This window comes from Dreissena polymorpha, chromosome 6 (assembly GCF_020536995.1).
Source record: "Dreissena polymorpha isolate Duluth1 chromosome 6, UMN_Dpol_1.0, whole genome shotgun sequence".
Lineage (NCBI taxonomy): Eukaryota > Metazoa > Mollusca > Bivalvia > Myida > Dreissenidae > Dreissena > Dreissena polymorpha.
This window is the reverse complement of record NC_068360.1, coordinates 18,335,605-18,355,293: the sequence shown is the minus strand read 5'-3', so window position 1 is coordinate 18,355,293 and position 19,689 is coordinate 18,335,605. Positions and strand designations below refer to the sequence as shown.

Sequence of the window (19,689 nt, the reverse complement as noted above, 5' to 3'; positions counted from 1 at the left end):
GTTGTTTAAGCAAACGTAACCATTTTCAAACTCATGCAAGACATCATTGAGACAAATCTTCAGACCAAGTTTCATGATGATCGGAAAATAAATGTGGTCTCTAAGAGTGTTAACAAGGTAAATGTTGACGCCACATGACGCACAACGGACAAAAAGTGATCATAAAAGCTCACAATCAGGTGAGCTTAAAAGCTATAACTGGATGTGCATACCAAGTAACATGATAATACTGTACTAACTTTTCGACTAATAAAAATATTTATATTTTGCCCATGTACGGGCAGACAAATAGACATAAACAATTTTTCCAGATGTACAGATTGAGATTTGAACAGACAGACATTTTAACAGATGGACAGGAAACCTATGGTCAATTCCAGTTACATTGGTAGGGTTACACTTACATTGTTGTTCTGTGGCTTTTTCAAAAAAATGACTAAATAATGCAACATCACTGTGTCAACGATGTTTCATAAATTTGAAATATGTTGATCACTATGGTGATACAAAGTACCCGGTATCAACATTTCATTGTCATAACATTTTACACTTCATTGTGATAGCATGTTTTAAGAATCAATTCAATTGAATGAGAAACGAGGAAGACATTTGATACACAAAATGATAAACATTGTATGCGGACTAACTAACAGACCGGCAGAGTGACACAAATATTCACTCTATTTACAAACTTTATTAATTAAAATAAACATCGACCATTAACACCTTTAATTTATGTGCGAAATTGTATGCACAATAAGGGAAAGTACAGTTTACGCCTAATTTAAAATTAAAACTTCAGGACTACTTTGTAATGTCTTGAACATGTACCTTGGACACGTACCTTCTGCTTTTGCTGTACCACATTTTGCACATACTGCTCCACATCCTCCACATCTACCAGTCCCAAACCATTCGGTATCTACTGGCGTTCCACAGTTTTTACAAAATTTCTGATCAGATGATAGTTCAGCATTGCATGAAATACCGTCTTCATCTTTTCCAGGGCACAGAACCACCTTTGCTTTTACAATAAGTTTTGTCCCACATTCCTGGCAGAACTTCCCGTCCCCATCTATCCCGCATTTAAGGCACTTCATATTTGACTTCCAATTAATTCACATCGATTTCTGAAATGAACAGAATGTAAACCATTACCTATTAAAACTCTAATTCTATTTGTGATAAAGTCATAGGAACCTTGCTAACCTCGGCAAATATAAGTTAAAGAATGAACTAGAACAACAAAAACTTATGGCGAAGTCCACATTAGTTAGCAAACAATACATCTAGATTTATCCTGCCTCTGTTGCAAACATTGACCAAATAAAGCAGGATCGAATACATTTTCCTATCTCCGGTTAACAGGAAGTAGTGTATTCCTACGCACGCTGTGATGATTAACATATTCTAATATTTGACCTTTGAAATGTATTGGGACGCAGCATGCATGTTATCATTACATTATAGATTTATATATTTTTCTTCTTTAGAATAAATTACCGAACCAGCTATCCGTATTTATCATATTCATCTACTTGATTACGCAATTTATGACGTATCTACTCTAGTGTGACGTCATTTCTCAGACAAATCATACTAGGCCTGTTTCTCAGAGTATGGGTCAGAGAGGTTAGCATTCGATACAAACGCTATTTAAAAAAGAAGCGTGGGTTGAAATACATATCGATAGAATAGGGATGGAAAAAAAGAAAATGGATTTCGACAAAGGAATGGAAGAACAAAAATATTTTTTTTGCTTTGCTGCTGAATTTTTTTATCATTTTTTACCAACAAAAATATCACATTCTCGATTTATTTTTAATTTCTTCTCATAGTTTTAATTGGAAAGTATTAAAAGGAACAGTTTAAAGTGGAGCTATTTTTTACGTGACACAATCGGTAGTTATTCGGTCGTCTGGAATGTTGTGTACATGTAGAAGGCTCGATGAGAATACTTAAATTGTTATGTCCATTTATCATTTGTCTTTGATAAAATGTGTCAACGGCATGAAGCAGGATAAATAAAACACATGGTTGGTGCCGAGATGGAAAAAGTTTATCCGGTTTGGCCCGAAAAAGAAAAATAGGTCGAGCTTTAGCTTTATTTTCTTTTTCTAAGCCTCACTGGATAAAATTTCTCCATCTCGGCGCTAACTATGTATTTTTTTCTATATCTAATTGTTTGATTTCGATAAAGCGAACGAGCGAAAGAGCGAGCGTATTTCGTTTTTGAACTTTGGGACGTAATTAGGAAAATGGTGCTTAATGCAAAACATATTGATTACTTTTTTTATTTTTTATTATTTAAAAAAAGCTTTTAAACAACACTAGATCTATAAATTGTATATATTTTAACAAAAAATATGATATTTTTGTTTGCTATTAATACATGTTTTTTTTGAAAAACTTTTTTTGTTATTTGAGTATTTTTTTCAACTTTTAAAACAACACTATAAACTGTTTACGTTTTATTAACATTGTTCTATTTCAAGCATAAATAAAACAAGTTATCAATGATTTTTTCCCATTATGCGACTCATATCTTATGCAGACATTACTACTTCACTTTCCACCAGAGTAGACAATGTTTAAAAGGACTTGGGTGTTTAAGTGCGCGGAAAAATTATAAAGATCACGACCACTATATACATGAAAACAGCTGTTCAATCTGCTGAGGGTTGGCTATTTATCATACAGAGGTAAACAGATGGGCTAAAAAATCATGTACAAGAAAAATGTGCACAATTATTCAACGTGCATGCGTGCGTGCGTGCATGCGTGCGAGCGAGCGTGCGTGCGTGCTATACATATACATAAATATATATTATGACTGACCTCGCCTGATAATGAATGACAACGCCATAAAACGACTAACCAAACACAAACATACATACCTACGTACGTACGTGTTTGCGTGCATGCTTGCTTGCGTACGAGCGTGCGGGTATATACATGTCTTTGTATATGGTAGCTCGCCCTTGAGTCGATTTCACCCTTGAGTCGGACATTTTTATCTATGAAATTTTCAAAGATCAGTTTTGTTTAGCATGATGTGTGACCATATAACAAATACTACCCTTCATGCTCAAAATAAATAAAATTTCGAAACAAAATGTTATCAAGTATAATCTCACGATGACTTTGGATTCGTTACAGTATGAATAACTTCTTGCGACGAAAAATTCAGAATTTTTAATTATCGATTATCTTCATTCCATCGGCATTTTGGTAAGATACGCTTCACATCATTCACAAATGACTTTATATTGAAAACATAACCTTATTTTATCAAAATGAAAGGTAATTGTCAGTTATTTGCTCAGTTGTATAGGTTTTATAGTAAAAATGAATTACAACTCAATTAGCCCTTGAGGCGAACGCAATTCGCCCTTATGGCAAACATGCATTTATGTACTGGCAGAGGCATACGGATGAGAAATGAACAACAAATTCATTCAAATTAACATGACTCAATCAATAAAGAATCGCATAGCTCACAAACTACAAGGATCGCATGATGTTTTATCTTTGTATTCCTGTACTTTTCTCTGTTACCCCCAGTGCTACAAATGGTTCCGCTGTTGTAAAGGTCGGATAGACACTACAAGTGACCATGTCATTTTTAATGTTTTATAACTTATTTTCGTCAACATGTTGACAAAGAATAAACTTAAACAATCAACACAGGACTGTTACTGTGCAATTACATTTTAATAATTATAGGGAATGTATAACCACATAAATGCTTAATACAAATCTGTGTCCGTGTAAAGGGCGAATGTGTCCGACTCATGGGCGAATTCAGTGGGTATTGTTATCAACTATTTTTCAATGAAATAAGTGGGAATCAAATAATTATTTATAAATAGACTCCTATGATATATAGGTTAAAGCCTGCACACGTTGAGTTTTGTTTTATAGACTTACACCGTTAACCCGTCTGATCAAGGGAGAGTTACCCTATATATATATATATATATATATATGTAGATAGATATAAGAATATTAGAGATATAGATATGATAATATATATATATAATATATATATATATATATATATATTATATATATAATATATATATATGTCTATATATGTATAGATAGATAATGACTGACTACGCCTAATAATCTAATAATTATTGACAACGCTTCAAAACGCGACTGACCACGTATTATAGCTGACTGACAACGCCTAATTTTGACTGGAAACGCCTCACGATGACTTACAACGCTTCATAACGACTGACAACGCTTCATAACGACTGACAACGCTTCATAATGACTGATCACGCCTTATTATGACTGACAACGCGTCTTAATGACAGACCACGCCTTGATTAGTAATTCGTGATTTAGTTGTGATTTATTTTCAAACAATATTATGTTTCAAACGTTACGGACATTATACCGAAGAATAGCGAATGCTCAAGTATTTTTCGATGGTGAAATGGGCGGGGAAATGGGCGGAGCTTATTAATCTATTATTTCAAAACTTGTGAAGCTAGACTTTACATACCCGAATCATGATGATCGGAAAGTGCAAAGATGCGCGTGTAAAGGCAGTTTCGGCAGCGTTCTATTGTAGGCGTACACATGAATATTGTTTATCCTGAACGTCAGGATGAACACTCTAAATTGTCTCTGGTATAATATTTATTTAATTGTTACATCAACAAACCTCGTTTTCAAAATTCACCTTATGAGTTTACAAACGAAAAAACACACATGTATTTCACCCGGAAACAATGTTGAACACAGATCAGAATGACTAGATTTTTGGCAACGAATAGTGTCCATATTAAACATGCTTTTACTTTACTTTAACCAACTAAATTACACAATCTGTACAAGATAGCGACACGTTTTTCACAATTTTCAGATTTTTTTTTCAATTTTAAAAGTTTGTGATTCATTTTTCACAAAGTGAGGGGCCAGGGCGATTCACAAAATCTGGAAAAAAAGCCATCATAAATTGTGTTTACTCGTTTGCAACATGTGGTCTATGCAGGGACCCAAGTATAGGTCTCTGAGTTTATGACAACAGGTTTTCTTTGTAATTGTCTGGACAGTATCCGGTCATAACGAGATAATCGGGTTGTGATGAACAAAGGTGCAATAAAACAAAGACCTATAGAATACATTGTATTCTTGATATTGAACAAAACACAGGATAAAAATGCTGCTACAAACTTTGGTCTGAGCCATTAAATCAAACAATTGCATTTATCAAGAATTTATTTATTGTTTAACAAGATACAACATGTAAGTTTTTTCAGACAAATAAAGGTTCAAATCAGGTACTATATGTGGCGTACAAAAAATCGATCTAATTGTTGTTTGTTTACATCCTTATTTGTTTCCGTTCATTAAATTTAACTAATTATGAAATAATTTCAGTTTAAGAGATTTTTTAAAGTAAAAATGGTCGCGGAGAAGTGCCAAGTATGGAGATTTTCTATGGTAACCATATACCGAGCTCTTACATTTTGTTCTACTCCCAAGTTCGTTGTTAGTGAAAAACAAATAATACAACAATATAATCGCTCCAAAAATGCATTTCCTTGCATGCTAATGTTTTATTCAGACATTAGTAAAATTATATTTGATTTTGTGCATTATTATCATTAAACACGATGATTTTGTCAACCTTCTCTATATGCGCTTATATGACCACCTCTTTTTGACAACCAGTGGGCGGAGTCTTAACTTTGCAGGAGCGTGTGACGTCATTCGTCTATAACAAAGCATTTTAGAAATAAATCCGGGAAAAGTATTATTATAAAGGAAATTCCTAATTTCAAGGCCAGTTACTTTATCAAAATCAACGGACCAGAACGAAACTCAAATTTGATTTGTAAGTCATGTAGTTAGACTCACACACTTCATAAATCTCATACATATCTCAGAGTGTTTAGGAAAAAAATCGAAATTAATTGGAATTCCAGCTAAAATAGATTTTGGAAGTGTCTATATCTATTCATATAGCCACGCCTTTTACTGGCTGTTAATAGAAACTTCTACCATTTTGGAGTATATCCCTTTAAAACGTATTACTTCCTTTAGCAAACATTTAGAGAAAGTCCCATAACTTCGCAAAAAAATAATGGACTGGAACGAACTCAAACTAGATCTGTAAGTCACGGAGGTAGACTCACATACCATCATGTAAATATCTGAAAGCCTTTCACTGAATCATTCAGAAAAATTAACTCCAACAAAAGGTATGTGTATAAGATAAACCTGCATAAACAGACGGCCAAACGGATAGGAGGACAGACGGACAGTGCGACTGCTATATGCCATCCACCCGGGGGCATAAAACAATCGCTGTTTTTAGAATTTATTAACACGGACTCCTGAAAATAGAGTAAGAAACAGGGTCGAATCAATTGAGGGACGAAACGCTTAAGTTAACGCATAGAAAGTAGCAAGACTCGAATTGCACAAACAATAATTAATGACCACGGTACTCGCCGATTTTCAGATGGAAACACACATCTACAATGCATAAATTCGATGCTATACGCATAATAGAACACACACAATAAACTTACTTCAATTTCCAGGAAATTGTGCCGGCAACGTATGGGTTTCATGAAATTTTGGCGCCAATGTATCGGTGCAATTTAATCCACTCAATATAGGGTAACTATAAAATACAAAACACCTATTCCAGATATATCCTAATCACTGACAAAAAACTGTTGAAGAACACAAAACTTAACATTCGAAAAAACACTATACACACAATGCACGTATTCCAAATTAATCACTGACAGCACTGATATTACAAGAAACAGATATAAATGGGGAAAAAAATCCGATATAAATATATGCCTACGATTTACTCGCTAAAATATAACCACTTTTTTAACAATATGTGCGAAATTCCGTTCATAAGGTGGCCATTTAATTTGCTTTGAAGTCATCTGAGCAAATAAAACCCGGCATAATTAAGGGTCTTTTGGTTTGAAATTCAAAGTGTAGTATTTATTGGCAGCTAATTGTACCTCCTTAAATTCACACTTAGATAATCTCGATAAAATAAAATTAGTCACTAACAACATCAAATGTCATAAATTTTTGCCTTAGAACACGGACTCTAGATGAGACGGATATGAAACGGGACCGTATTGGCAAATATATTGTCGAAACTGAGTCACGTGACCGTAACTATCGATCTTTTATAATAAGCGTACATCGAAGCGCCGAGGTTATACATTTTGATCTACCCACTAACCTCTTTTTTTAATTATACTTTCATTTCGCGGCCGATTTTGACAAATTATATATCATTAGATAGCCTACGTTACGCAGTTTTCAGATATATAAATATATATTATGTTTTACTTCTGATTTGAACAGCCCGGCGAGTTATAACTTTAAACTTTGCAAATATCACTTCGTTTTAGAATCTAGATTTACGGTTGACATGTTCGTACTTTATACCGATTTGTAGCGTTTATATTTGGAGTTCAGTTTTAATAATTACATATTGCTTTGGAGAATAGAATTCTGTATACGATAGAAAAAAGGTTTTAAAAAAGAAAGTAAGTAAGGAATGAAGACATACGAAAGTATCGCGCGGTCCTAACGCAGAAAACTGATGCTACGGTATTGGCGATTTTGCTTTTGTTTACATATCGGCCAATTCCTTTGTCATTATTATTATATTTTTATGGAATACATTGAAATATTTTGTTCACGAAACGTGTCAATAAAGACTTTAATGGAGCTTAATAAATTAACGATCACAGCTCTTGATTATAACACTGTTAGGGTGTTAATTTTATGATGAGACAGCGTATGTAGCGGACCCTCTTGATAATTTTCGGCTTTGCATACTTCAAATAAAATAGGTGTCAAAACATTCATCGTTTGTTGTTTATTTTCAAAGGGGTTATTATGTATAATTATAGGAAAGGTTATTTAAAGATTCCTGAAAATCACGGCCGAAATATATCAAGAGGGTTAGCTATATACGCTGTCTCGTCATAAAATTAACACCATTTCTGTGTTATAAAATAATAAGCTTTATTGATATGTTTCTAGAACAATATATTTCAATTCATTCCATAAAAAATATAATAATTATTACATTATTATGATTATGCATTGCGTTCGCAAAGTATCAGTCTTTACACCATCTGCCAAGTGATTTTCGACAAATTTCTATTTAGTTTAAACCTATTTATTTAAGCTCGATTGCATAGAAAGCCTAAGGCTTATTTGAAAAGCTCTCGAGTCCGTATTCTCGGACTAGAACCAGTACTTGGTGTCTATTGGGGGAAAATGGGAAAAAGAACGCCCCCTCAGTGGGGATCGAACCCGTGATCTCCCGATACCGATCGGCGGTCACCATATCCACTACACCACTGCGAAATTTCTATTTGCCGACCAATGGAATAGTTAAATGAAACGCCGTTGAAATTTATAGTGATTCTTGTTTTGTTCTTTTTAATTATATGTGGTTTCAGATTTTTCAGAACATAAGATAAATGGCTAAAACGGTGTAAAGCAAACATATGAAGACTTGTGTAATGATGTTGTAGCCTTTGTCAACGAAGACCTTAATTTGCCTTTCGCAAATAACACGGTATTGTATAAGTAAAATCATGACATATGGCGCTATTAATACGAAATAGCATTTTTGCAAATCTCAGAATAAATCCCACGTGCAAGCCATTTATTATTCATTATTACGTGGCTGAACAGAATTAATGCAACACAATAAATGTTTACCAATGACAAATGCCGCATATAATGCCACACAAATAACTGCCATCCTATTGAAAACTTATTTCGTGTGCACAGTTATGTAGTCGACACCGCAGTTTTGCACCCCAACGCGGAGGTCCACCTCAGAGACAGTCTCTATCGACAAGAGGAGATGTATATCGTCGATTTTAAACCAAAATATGAATTGATATGCATTTTGTCAATTTATAACAAATTCAACAACAGTTTAATGTTCGTGATACCTCATAACTTATATGAATACATTGCTGATATCCACTTGTGATCAAATTACTGCGCATGCTTTATAAATGTATTTACATAAAACTATGTTGTGTATTGTAAACTCGGCTTTTGGAAAGTAATAGATCCGCAACCTTGCAAATTGATTCAGTAAAACTATTCAACACGTCATTAATTGATGATCGGCTAAAACAAAGCTATATAATGCACATTATTAAAAGGTAAAGGTAAAGGTCTTTTTATTATAGTGTCACCCCTATTGAAAGGGCCAGCCAATTTGGCTTATGAGACACATTTGCGTGTATACCATGTACCTCCCAACTCCTATCACTATGCCAGGCGCCAGGCGGATAGAAGTCGGTAACCATTCATGTTTAACGCTCGCGGCTCACGAGCCGACCACATCGGAACATGTCCCATGACAAACATCCATCCTTCGACCTTTGACCTCCCGATCCCGAGGCGGACGCCATATCCACTAGGCCACGGCGATCGATTATTAAAAGCAGGTAACATAGAAATAATCCCTGAACGAAATTGCTCACGTAACACATCCGATCATTCATAATTGACATCGATGTAAGACTTATACTCTGACGAGACAATGAGGAGACATGTAACGGGGTGTGATCACTAAATTCGTTATAATCACGGACGGTAAAATCCGATATAGTTGAAAAGCTGTTTTCTCTTGCCAAAAAAATAGTCAATGACAGACCTACCGTTATGAGCATAAAAAAGTTGCTAACAACTATTGCCAACTCTGCCATTAACAATACGTAAACCTGAAGCTTTACATAAATCAAGCAGTTTTACACGATGACTATTTACTAAATTATCTACAGAGGCCAAAACTAAAGTGTTTTCTGGGCAGTTGTCATCGGCATCATATACAGTAATTATTATGCATTGAACAATATAAGCTTAAAACACATTACAAATCTGGTAATTTTCATATAAAGTTAAAATTGTGTCACAATGTTCAATGATGAGTAAGATTCGATTGTGGTAACGCGCATGTTGCTATTACTGTGGCAAATATGGTTCGCATAACTTTATTTCCTGAATAATAAACATATATATATATATATATATATATTAAAAAGAGGTATTTATAACTTTTATATTTCAAGACAAATCGAATTTGAAGAATATTTATATACGCCGTTTTTGCTCCGATTTTTTTTCTATAAATCAGTTGGTACAATATTACTATTACAACATATCAATACAGTACAGCTCGTAGAAATTATTCATTTTCCACGGTGTCACCGCGAACGCGTTTTTGGTAGTAATCGCCGCGGACGTCGGAGTTTCACCGGTCCGCGATGATCGTCGTGTCAAGCCACCGCGGACGTAATTTACTTCGGCAAAAACACAGCAGGCATTCGTCCAACGTGGTCCGCACTGACGATCCGCGGCGTTATAACGTGACCTTAATTAATTAATCTCAATGTAGATTTTAAATATACAAACATGTATTTATCTTTCGACTATATAGATACATGTATCACAGCGCATGCTATATTATTATTATTATTATTATTATTATTATTATTATTATTATTATTATTATTATTATTATTATTATTATTATTATTATTATTATTATTATTATTATTATTATTATTATTATACATGTAACACTCATTCAATGGAGCCGGGATCAGATTTTGAAATGACATAGCGTCGCTTCATTCTGATTCCCGCCGTATTGGCTAATATTAAACGGATTAAATGATTATCAGTGTTCAGATTTGTATACTGTGTCATGAAATAAAATGTGTTGGTTTGGGTAGATGATCGATTTTATTTCAAGGGTGATCATAGAATTTTTTTTCTCTGACTCGTGTCTTTGCAACTCGTAAAAATACTTTAAAAATTTCTTTGATCACCCGTGAAATAAAATCGAAACAAGGAAATTTGATCGTAATACTTTTGTTATAATGAATTAGTGATGCACGATTCTGTGTCTGGTACATAACAGAACTTTTATTTTCACCCAAGTGTTTATCATATACAATAAGGAAAATATAACAAAGGACATTTTTTGTACATTATTGTGCCTACCGATAATTTGACAACAACACATAGATAATGGTTATAAGGAGAGAGTGGGGGTATTTACGGTAGAATGCTATAGAAATTTGGATTTTAAATATGCATTGTACAGTAAAACAACACCAAAATAAGTACAAAGAAATCAGTGCCTGACACAATAGTAAAGAATAACGGTACAATACAAGGTAGCTTCATATAGACGTGACACCCGTACACGAGTACATTGTTCTCGCGAGTATAGATCCCACTTGACAGATGCCGTGGGTCCATTGGATGCCATGCATGGAGGCAAATGGGGCCCATACAGGCTCCGGTATCGGAAGTGACAATATGCAGTATATTTTTCACTCGTGTCACCCTATTAGTGTTCTTGCGTCTGCGGGTACATAATGTCCATCATCTGTATATTGCATCATTCAAATCTGAAATCTCTTTGGATAGTTGCAAAATCATTCGATCTTAATAGGTGTTTTTCTTTGTTGTGACATTGAAAGATTGGACTGAACTTACTATCTGTTGTTTGTTTGTGTTTGTAAAATGCCCCATCGGAATAGGAGCACTACTTGAAATCAGGAGTCTCACTTCTTAGTTCAGTATTTGTGTGATTCAAAACGACAAGTAAGGAGTAAAGGGTAAATTCGGACTGACGAAGAGGTAAGTTTTTTTTATTATTATTTCCCCTTAAATCGTCACGAACGATTCACAGCATGGCGATCTTTATCGTGAAATAATAATGTAACCACGCCGGACTAGCAGATTAAATGAAACGCGTTAAGTTGCCCGCTTTATTAAATGTATGAGAGACTGATCATGTTGGTATTTGTAAGAAATAACGACTAATTATTTATTATTATAATTTGGCTTCTCATCAAAATGTCACATTTATTTAAGTTTGTCAATCTTTGAAAACATGGTTTTCAATAAATTAGTCTTTTATATCTGGACATGGGACATGCTGGCAAAAAATAGTGCTCGTTTTCTATAATATTGCACAATTTTCATTTTCTGTTGTCGCGAAATATAACTATATCGACCTCTTTCTATTTTAAATCTATGAGATGATACTCAAAATTTTGTGAGAGCTACATGTATTTTATGTTTTGGAAATTTAATAATAAATAGATATGTATAATTGCGTAACATAGAGACACCGAATTCCACTTTTCACCGAATTACAACCGAATTACACATTAAAATGATCGTTGGTATTGATTAGATACGGGTTTTTTTACATGACGCCGGGCTATTACCGAATTCCTCTATCACTAATCACAGGCCGAGTCTCTTTGAATTGTTTTGCGATTTTTACAATTTGCACAATTTTCGACCACCATCATTATTTTCACGCGTCTTTAATCCGCTACAAGTTTTTGACACTAGGTCTCATTGAATGAAATAGATATTTAGCTACAAAAGAGTCCCGATTTGTTTGAGGATTGTCCTTTTGATTAAATGAAAGACAGATTTAAAAAATTGAATTCATATGCTGATCTTCAGTACTTAGAATAATTTTTTCACGTGTTCGATCCTTATTCCTATAATAAATGTATGCATATTGGTTATAACAAACAGCATGGTACGTTCAATAATTTTATTGTATATACGTATAACTACTGAGCATTACAGAACATTAAACCAATACTTAAAGCAATAAGTATTACAGTAGCATTCTACTATTTGTTCACAACGATTTCAGTTTTTGATATCCTCACATTCCATTTTTTGTACAAAGTACCGGAAGATTCCTCCTATGATGATTCGGGGAAAAGTTTGTTTGGAATTAAAAAAAAGAGACGTTAGTGGGTACATCAAAATCTCGGCGCTTCGATGTACGCTAATCGACAGCTACCGGTCACGTGACTGAGTTACGACACGGTTAAACGCGCGGGGGTACAACATATAATGTTTTTTTGTGTTTAACGCGTTATCAATCCATTAATAACAACGAAAATATACTAAAATTTATATTTTGTTTTAAAGAGTAATAAATAAGCAACAAGATAACGTATAAACCAATAAACTCCGATTATTAGTTTTTGCATAAAATATGAATTCACTAGGTTACGTATCCGCAATTAATTTCCTTCTATATTACATATAAAAGATTGGTCGATTTGGGGCCGAAAGAGCTTGGGCCGAAAAAGCCTGAAATTTCAATCTGGGCCGAAAGAGCTTGGGGCCGAAAGAGCCTGCTACCGTGTTTCGCATTCAGAATTTGTTGCTGTGATAAAATATCGTGTCTTTGCTAAAAAACTTATGTATTTCGTCAGAAACGTGTCATGAAGTATTGCGGTGTAATACATCATTTTCAATAAAATATCAGCTTGAGTCTTTTAATTTAATTTTTTTGTAAGGTACACTTAAAAAAAATAAAACAACAAACTATATCCTAAATTTATGTCAAAACATGCGTTTTGTCTATCTCATTTAAATGCACACCTGACCCGCGTCATGCAAACGTTGGTCGTATGCACGTTGGTCGTAAGATAGATTGACTCTTAGACCAGTCCGTGCAAGAGCAAGGTCTGTTCAGGTGCTGCTCAATCCGCCATAAAGTCACGCAATTATTCAATGTCTCAAGGTTGGCTCTTGAACAAATTGCGCAAATGCAGAGAACGTAAATCTGTAGCGTCAATTATTGTATAGCTCAGTGGTCACGAGAAAAATTGAAATACGAACTGAACAAAGTAACACAACATGCAAAATGTGGTCCATATGTGGAACAGACAAAAACCGTCGAATACAGTTTCCGTACCAAGAATGCATCGTTACCTCGGCAACCTCCTTGGTATCGCGGCCTCCGCATTGCATGAATTTACATGCACGTATATTCACACTATCCTACAATTACTTAATTACTTACATAAAATACAGCGTACATCTATAACATAGATGTTTACGTCACATGTTAAACCATTTTGTAAACATAAGATTGAAATTAAAGGGAAACAACCATCTTGTACTTGTGCTCGATTGGTCATTGTCGGCTCGGGTACTACTTACATGTACCCCGGGTACGGTAAATATACTAAAACATGACCGGGAAATTTAACGCTAAAGCGGTCGTTGTCGGCTATTTTTTTTATATATTAATTATATTCACATTTATGTCAATTTTCTGTAAAATGGCCTCTATATTATATCGAAACTCATACTCAAAAAGCATGTTAATGCATTTTTTTTTAAAGAAGTTTGTTTAAGATAATCGGTAGCGCGTTTTGCGATATCGGATTTTGGGCGGGAATACAACTCGGGCACAGTCTAATATCGACCGGGTACGATTGAGTATATTTGCCGTACCCGGGGTGCATGTAAGTATGCTTAAGAGTACCCGGGGTACATGTTAGCAGTACCCGAACAGACAATGACCAAGAAGAGCTGTACTTGCGTATTTAACCCTTTGCATGCTGGGAAATTTGTCGTCTGCTTAAATGTTGTCTGCTGTTTTTCTAACGTTCTGTAAGACGTTCTGTGGCGTCTCATCTGGATCCAAACTGTTTGCAAAGGCCTTCAAAATTCGGTTCCAGCGCTATAATATTAAACGCTCGGTTACCTGTTATGAGTCAAACGAACATTTGTATCCTTTGTTTATGTTATAAATGGTGCCAATATCAAATGTGTGAATGAAATCGGAAAAAAAATCGCATCAACAAAATAGATAGCGTTGTGCACAAATAGCTAATTACCATCGCCTAAACAGAATCACGACCGTTGAAATATTCTTTTATAATAGATAAGCACGGCAAAATTTACGATTTGTAATTCTTTAATAACTGTAATAAAACGCGGATAACAAGTCATAGTTAGTAAACGTTGTAGACATACTTGTGTTATTTTTATCTTATTTAAAATTTGTGAAAAAGTCATCGCATATATTGTTTAACAAGTAGAGAAGCCATCTCCTCTAGTCGAGAGAGACTGTCTCTGAGGTGGACCTCCGCGTTGGGGTGCAAAACTGCGGTGTCGACTACATAACTGTGCACACGAAATAAGTTTTCAAAAGGATGGCAGTTATTTTTGTGGCATTATATGCGGCATTTGTCATTGGTAAACATTTATTGTGTTGCATTTATTCTGTTCAGCCACGTAATAATGAATAATAAATGGCTTGCACGTGGTATTTATTCTGAGATTTGCAAACATGCTATTTCGTATTAATAGCGCCATATGTCATGATTTTACTTATACGATACCGAGATATTTGCGTGAGGCAAATTAAGGTCTTTGTTGACAAAGGCTACAACATCATTACACAAGTCTTCATATGTTTGCTTTACACCGTTTTAGCTTTTTATCTTATGTTCTGAAAAATCTGAAACCACATATAATTAAACAATGTGCGACAAATTCTTAACGGACTTATAACTGTTGTTTTGTTTGGTTAACATATTACTAAGAACAAAACAAGAATCACTATCAATTTTCAACGGCGTTTCATTTAACTATTCCATTGGTCGGCAAATAGAAATTTCGCAGTGGTGTAGAGGATATGGTGACCGCCGATCGGTATCGGGAGATCACGGGTTCGATCCCCACTGAGGTGGCTTCTTTTTCCCATTTTCCCCCAATAGACACCAAGTACTGGTTCTAGTCCGAGAATACGGGCTCGAGAGCTTTTCAAATAAGCCTTAGGCTTTCTATGCAATCGAGCTTAAATAAATAGGTTTAAACTAAATAGAAATTTGTCGAAAATCACTTGGCAGATGGTGTAAAGACTGATACTTTGCGAACGCAATGCATTATCATAATAATGTAATAATTATTATATTTTTTTATGGAATAAATTGAAATATTTTGTTCTAAAAATAATAATCAATAAAGCTTATTAATTTATAACACAGAAATGGTGTTAATTTTATGACGAGACAGCGTATATAGCGGACCCTCTTGATATTTTTCGGCCGGGATTTTCAGGAATCTTTAAATAACCTTTCCTATAATTGAACATAATAACCTCTTTGAAAATAAACAACAAACGATGAATGTTTTGACACTAATTTATTTGAAGTATGCAAAGCCGAAAATTATCAAGAGGGTCCGCTACATACGCTGTCTCATCATAAAATTAACACCCTGTCAGTGTTATAATCAAGAGCTGTAATCGTTAATTTATTAAGCTTCATCAATGTCTTTATTGACATGTTTCGTGAACAAATTATTTCAATTTATTCCATAAAAATATAATGACAAAGGTAATGGCCGGTATCTAAACAAAAGCATAATCGCCAAGACCGTAGCATCAGTTCTCTGCGTTAGGACCGCGCGATTTCGTATGTCTTCATTCCTTACTTACTTTCTTTTTTAAAACCTTTTTTTCTATCGTATACAGAATTTTAATATCCTAAGCAATATGTAATTATTAAAACTGAACTCCAAATATGAACGCTACAAATCGGTATAAAGTATGAACATGTCAACCGTAAATCTAGATTCTAAAACGAAGTGATATTTGCAAAGTTTAAAGTTATAACTCGCCGGGCTGCCCAAATCAGAAGTAAAACATAATATATATTTATATATCTGAAACTGCGTAACGTAGGCTGTCTAATGATATATAATTTGTCAAAATCGGCCGCGAAATGAAAGTATAATTTAAAAAGAAAGAGGTTAGTGGGTAGATCAAAATGTATAACCTCGGCGCTTCGATGTACGCTTATTATAAAAGATCGATAGTTACGGTCACGTGACTCAGTTTCGACAATATATTTGCCAATACGGTCCCGTTTCATATCCGTCTCATCTAGAGTCCGTGTTCTAAGGCAAAAACTTATGACATTTGATGTTGTTTGTGACTAATTATATTTTATCGAGATTTGCTAAGTGTGAATTTAAGGAGGTACAATTAGCTGACAATAAATACTTCACTTTTATTTGCTCAGATGACTTCAAAGCAAATTAAATTGCCACCTTATGAACGGAATTTCGCACATATTGTTAAAAAAGTGGTTTTATTTTAGCGAGTAAATCGTAAGCATATATTTATATCGGATTTTTTTATTCATTTATATCTGTTTCTTGAAATATCAGTGATTAATTTGACATACGTGTATTGTGTGTATAGTGTTTTTTTCGAATGTTATGTTTTGTGTTCGTGATCTTCAACAATTTTTTGTCAGTGATTAGGATATATCTGGAATACGTGTTTTGTATTTTATAGTTACCCTATATTGAGTGGATTAAATTGCACCGATACATTGGCGCCAAAATTTCATGAAACCCATACGTTGCCGGCACAATTTCCTGGAAATTGAAGTAAGTTTATTGTGTGTTTTATCATGCGTATAGCATCGAATTTATGCATTGTAGATGTATGTTTCCATCTGAAAATCGGCGAGTACCGTGGTCATTAATTATTGTTTGTGCAATTCGAGTCTAGCTACTTTCTATGCGTTAACTTAAGCGTTTCGTCCCTCAATTGATTCGACCCAGTTTCTAACTCTATTTTCAGGAGTCTTTGTTAATTCTAAAAAAATAAACAACTGCTTAATGCCCCCGGTAGGATGGCATATAGCAGTCGCACTGTCCGTCTGTCCTCCTATCCGTTTGGCCGTCCGTTTCTGGAGTTTATTTTTTTGAATGATTCAGTGAAAGGCTTTCAGATATTTACATGATTTATGGTGTGTGAGTCTACCTCCGTGACTTACAGATCTAGTTTTTTCAAGTCCATTATTTTTTGGCGAAGTTATCGGACTTTGACTTTCTCTAAATGTTTGCTATGGGAAGTAATGCGTTTTAAAGGGATATAATCCAAAATGGGAGAAGCTTCTATTAACAGACATCAAAAGGCATAGCTTACAATAGACGAGTAAATTGTAATTGTTTACATTCGGGATTTTCCGCGCATGCGCACTGACTGGTTGACAAATCACTGGTTACAGTTATGTAAAACATGTGTGAAGGACTTTTGTTTAGTCAATAAAACGATAAAATAATCCAAAATAAACATCAAGTCTCTTCAATAATAACGCAAATAAATAATATTTAGTTCCAATAAATTTTTATTCATAAATATAGTTTCGTCTTTTATAAAAATACGATATAATTATTAGCATCAGAGTAAACGTGATCGAAAGACTAACTACTGGAAATCCCACAAAACAAAACAAATAAATAAGCAGTATTCTTTCTTATAGTAAGACTTTTATAAATGATATTTCAAAAATAATGAAACATATATTTATTTGATCACAGTGGTGTGGATATTGTTATTGTTCATCAGCGATCGAATGTGTAAGAGGTGCATTTAATCAATTATGAAACAAAGCGCTAAAAAGCGGAATACGTAATGCTTGTTAAATTGTATCATTTTCTTTTCCATTGAATTAATTTTCGTTTCGTTTCCATTGAATGATAATATAAATAATTTTAAGCATACAAATGGAAAAAACCCTGCATATGTGAAAATTGAACTGTCTTTGCATGTATATTGATTTTTTTACTAAGTGAGAAGGAGTGATACATCTAACATTCAAGCATTTATGATAAATAAGACTATATATTTTATTTTACGCAAGTAATTTTGATTGCTTGTTTTCATAATAGGTGTTTCGTGCACTGCTGTAACGTACAACGTTTACACGTAGTTGCCAATTTTATATTTGAGGTAATCGTTAAATACATTAATTGTGTAGCAGTAAAATTGCACAAATTTTTAATTTATAGTTATTAAACACTGTATATTATTATTAAACTGGCTAATATATATCCATAATCCTGCTAATCCATTTCGGACTAATATCTTTATTGTTTTTAATATGTTAACATATTTTATTAAGGCAACTGTAACGTATTTTGGCTTTAACATTTTGCTTAAATGACTGCTCAATATGCCTGAAGATGACATGGAGGTATCATAAATTGTGTTTAATGACCATAAAATCATCTGCCCATGTGGTTTATGCAGGCACCCCAAGTATAGGTCCCTGGGTTTATGACACCATGTTTTCTTTGTAACTGTCTGGACAGTATCCAATCATAACGAGATAATCGGTTTGTGGTGAACAAAGATGCAATATAAACACCGGGTTAAAAATGATGAAGCAAACAGTGTCAAAATTGGTGTGAACAATAAATTACATTTATCGAGAGAATTTATTTAATGTGTAACATGGTAAGTTTTTACAGACATATTAAGGTTCAAATCATATTGTGTTCCACTCCCGAGCTCGTTTATAGTAAAAACAAATAATAACAATATAATCGTTCCAAAAATGCATTTCCTTGCACGCTTATGTTTTATTCAGACATAGTTAGTAAAATTATTTTTGATATGTTGCATGATTATCAATAAAAACGATGATTATTTCAACCGTTCTCTATATGCGCTTAAAGGAATTTCACCTCTTTTTGCCAACCAGTGGGCGGAGTCTAATATTTGCAGGTGCGCGTGACGTCACTCGTCAACTGGTCTATATGTTGCGTACATTAAATCGATCCGAAGTCCCGAGGGTAAACAATCCCATTTGTTGTTGATTGCCTCCCATTGAGCGAATTCGTTCGCGCCTTTATCGCTGATGTTTTTTTCAAGTGATGTATGTTACTGTCATTTATAATCCGTAATTAAAGAAAAATAAATCACTTATTTTGTGCGTGTTGTTATTTTTTAAGCGTTAATTTAGACCGTTTTACGAACATTTAATAAAGACA

The 19,689-nt window shown here is 34.1% G+C and overlaps 1 protein-coding gene and 1 pseudogene across 1 annotated transcript in view; one reads left to right on the top strand and one right to left on the bottom strand.

The window, feature by feature from the left end:
- The window catches only part of LOC127834880 (polyubiquitin-C-like), a 321,474-nt pseudogene that overhangs the window by 84,855 nt on the left and 216,930 nt on the right, over window positions 1-19,689 (bottom strand).
- LOC127834914 (polyubiquitin-C-like) overlaps window positions 1-19,689 on the top strand; it is a 345,452-nt gene that overhangs the window by 314,515 nt on the left and 11,248 nt on the right. The gene's annotated exons all lie outside the window — the stretch shown is intronic.